This window comes from Astatotilapia calliptera, chromosome 7 (assembly GCF_964374335.1).
Source record: "Astatotilapia calliptera chromosome 7, fAstCal68.1, whole genome shotgun sequence".
In the NCBI taxonomy this organism is placed as follows: Eukaryota; Metazoa; Chordata; class Actinopteri; order Cichliformes; family Cichlidae; genus Astatotilapia; species Astatotilapia calliptera.
In genome coordinates, this window is record NC_137428.1 from 69717706 (window position 1) to 69721998 (window position 4293).

Genomic DNA, 4293 nt, shown 5'->3' on the forward strand with positions numbered 1-4293 from the left:
GTTGTTCAGTGAAGAATATTGTACAACAGAAACAAAGTCTGCAGGGGTTTAATGAGCTTAATATTGGGACTAGGAAAAAGACTTGAAGCAAATGTGGATTTCATATTCAGAATCCAGGAAAATGAAACTTCCGGGTTGCAAACATCAAGCCACTATCGATGCAAAAAAGAGGCGCATTTGAAAAATGCACACTATTGCACAGTACTGATTTTTGATTACTTAGTGTTATTTGTGGTCTGAGTGAAGATCTCATAGATTTCTGACAAAATGGTTTGTTCTATAAACCAATTCCATTTAGTTGGGATGCTGTGTAAAATGCTCTTTAAATAAAAAAAAATGCAAATGTTTACAACAGGACATAGAAAAGTGTTTAAACTGGGACATAGAATAGAATAGAATAGAATATTCTTTATTGTCACAAGTACAATGAAATTGAAAGATGTCTCCGGTCAGTGCAACATCACGAAAGATAAATACTTAAAAACTATAATAGATATGATATAAAAGATAGAAATACATATAAAATACAGTGTTCTCATACAGTAAATACACCCAAGCAATCCAGGCCTAAGGCCCCATACAGACACTCAACATACGACCTAGTTGATATATCACTCAAACAATCAATCACTCAGTCAATTTGTTAGCGCATCCAACAAAACATGTCTGAAAGCATTCCAACATCAAGGGCACAAATGACAACAGGGGCAATGAAAGTCATCTACTTTTAGTAGCATTGAGACATGATATTGCAATTGGGTAGAAACTGTGTTTGAGTCTGTTAGTCCTTGTGTATGTCGTTCTATACCGTTTACCTGAAGGCAGCAGTTCGAACATGGAGTGTCCAGGGTGTGAGGTGTCCTTTATGATGTTATGGGCTCTTTTGAGGCAGCGGGAACTGTGTAGGTCTTTCAGTTTGAGGAGAGGGCAGCCGATTGTCCTTTGGGCAGCGTTGATTACTCCCTGGAGTGCTTTCCTCTGAGCCACTGTGCAGCTAGCGTACCATATCCCTATGCAGTACGTTAGTATGCTTTCGATGGAGGCTCTGTAGAAAGACACCAGCAGTCTCTGTGTGATGTTGTTCTTCCTAAGCACTCTCAGAAAGTACAGTCTCTGTTGTGTCTTTTTCAGTAGCTCAGAGGTATTCACACTCCAGGATAGGTTTCCCTCTATGCTGACTCCCAAGAAGCGGAAGTCTGCCACCCTCTCCACATAGTCGTCGCTGATGATTAGTGGTTGGATTTCTGTCTTGTGTCTTCTGTAGTCAATTATGAGTTCTTTGGTCTTTTTCGTGTTTAGGAGAAGGTTGTTATCCTTGCACCATTAAGACAGCCGCTCCACCTCATCTCTGTAGGCAGACTCATCTCCCCCAGATATGAGCCCCACCACAGTAGTGTCATCTGCGAACTTTACAATGGTGTTGCTCTGGTGGGCGGGGGTGCAGTCGTGTGTATAAAGCGAGTAGAGCAGTGGACTAAGCACGCAGCCCTGTGGCGACCCAGTGCTTAGATTTAGGGCTGGAGATGTGTAACGTCCCACTCTCACTCGCTGTCTGCGGTCGGTGAGGAAGCTATTGATCCACTTACAGGTGCTGTGAGGAAGCCCTAGGTCTTTTAGCTTGGCGTCCAGTTAGTATGGAAGAATGGTATTAAATGCCGAGCTATAATCCACAAAGAGCATACGCACATAGCTTCCTTGCCTCTCCAGATGTGTTAATGCTACATTGAGTGCTGTTGCTATGGCGTCCTCTGTCGATCGGTTTGCTCTGTAGGCAAACTGGTGTGGGTCAAGGCTGCTGGGTAGGGCTGCTGTGATGTGGTAACGCACATTTTGCTAAGTCAGTAAAATATCAGCTCATTTGGAATTTGATGGCAGCAACACATCTACACAAATGTGATGGGGCAACAAAATGCTGGAAATGCGGCACAAAAAGAAACAGCTGGAGGAACATTTTACAACTAATTAGGTTAAGTGGCAACAGTTCTGTAACATGACTGTGTGTAAAAACAGCATCTCAGAGAGGCAGAGTTTCTCCAAAGTAAAGACGGACAGAGGTTCACCACTCTGCAAAAATCTTTCAACATCAACATGGAATCATTTCACTCGCTGGGCCCTCGTCCTCATTTTAGGTTTTGTAGTGTTTCTAGTAGATAAAGGCGAATGGCTTGTGTGGTGTGAATGAGACACGGCGGGTCCAGGGATCATAGGTTTGAGCAATTTTATTCAATATTTGTCACACCACAACACACACCAACCCCTGAGTCCCTGTGTTTCTAGGCGGGTGTGATTAAGGATCCCGTGCAGGTGCGTCCGCCCTCCCTGCACGGCACCGCAGACCACGCCCCACCACAGCTTAATTGAGAAATGAGCTGTGGTTTGGGGAAAACCTCGATGGGGACTGGCGGCGGCTCTCGGACCTGGCAGATTCCTGTGTACTAATGAGAAGAAGGGAGTGAGGGTGGGGCATGGAAATGAGAACGAGCAGCTTGTAGAACTGGGGAGGTCATATATACATAAGATGCAGAAGGGGCGTGTTTGGAAGCATGGCCCCGCTCCTGAAATTCAGATAATTTATCTCCAATTCAGAATAATGTAATGTAGTTTGGTGCAGTGATAATAATGTTGAATCTCTCTTCACCTACAGTACATATTTTCAAAAGGTTCTGGAGAAATGTAAGGGACATGAATGCAGAAACACTGCTGTTTGTGGGCCAAAGCTCATTTAGAATGGATATGAGGAAAACTGTGGAAAACTGTCAGATGAATCCTAATTTGAAATGCCTTTTTTAAAAACATAGACAGTGTGTCCTCGAGACTAATGTGGAGAAGGACAATCTGCTTTCTTATCAGCAATCAATTTAAAAGACTGCATCTCTGGTAGTGTGGCAGTGGATTAGAACCTATCGAATTGGCAGTGTGCAAATCTGGAAAGACACCATCAACGCTAAAAGGCATATACAGGTTTAAGAACAACAGCCTAGAAATGTCTTTTTTAGGGAAGGTCTTCCATATTTCAGCAAGACAACACTAAACTACATATTGCCTCTGTTATAACAACATGGCACTGTCCCAACATTTTTGAGATGTGCTGCTGCCATCAAATTCAAAATAAGGGAATATTTTTGTGAAATAGTAAAATGGCTCCCAACATTTTTGACAAAAATGAAATCTGATACCAGAAACTATGCCTTATTTTTTTCTTACACACAACCAGATGGTTAAAACAAAGACAAGAATCTTCAAAAGGCACATGAGCACAACTTTCATCCATTTTTCTTGCTATTAGTACGTCCACAAGTAGACACATAGTAAGGGTTATAAGTCATAAATTCTTAATATGTACAGAAAAACCAGACATCCACAACACACATGCACACCACAGTGCTCTGTAGGTCTTTACTTAATGAGTTTCAAAAGCTGCTCTCCCCTACTGTGCTGAACAGGGAGAGAAAGATGGACGCATTAGAGAGGAGATGAGGAAAGGAGGGGAGCAAAATGGGGAAGGAGGGAAGGGCAGACAGAAAGGAGGTGTAGATGAGGAAAATTGAAGTAGGTGGCACAGAGAGAGAGGGATGTGTCTGGATGAGTTATCACCTTATTTGTATTTGTTGGTCTTTGTGTTGTGCTATTTTGTACTGTTAAAATGATTCTTTCCATTCAGTTTGAACTTCTAACACAAATCTGGATCTAAAAGGGAAGCTCAACATGTACCGTACTCATGTTGCTTTTATTTAAATATAAATAAATACACATTGTTGAAAACATGCAGTTTCCATCTGGGCTCACACACCCTTTCAATTCAATGTTATTTATACAGCGCCAAATCACAACAAGAGTCGCCTCAAGGCGCTTTATATTGTAGTGTAGATCCTACAATTATGCATACAGAGAACAACCCAACAATCATATGACCCCCTATGAGCAAGCACTTTGGTGACAGTGGGAAGGAAAAACTCCCTTTTAACAGGAAGAAACCTCCAACAGAACCAGGCTCAGGGAGGGGCGGGGCGGGGCCATCTGCTGTGATTGGTTGGGGTGAGAGAAGGAAGACAGGATAAAGACATGCTGTGGAAGAGAGACAGAGGTTAATAACAGATATGATTCAATGCAGAGAGGTCTGTTAATACATAGTGAGTGAGAAAGGTGACTGGAAAGGAGAAACAGGAGAAATCTGCTCTCTCTTTCTAGTCCCTGTCAGGACTCTTGCTGCAGCATTTTGGATTTGCTGAAGGCTTTTTTTTTAGGACTTCCTGATAATAATGAATTGCAGTCGTCCAGCCTGGAAGTAATAAA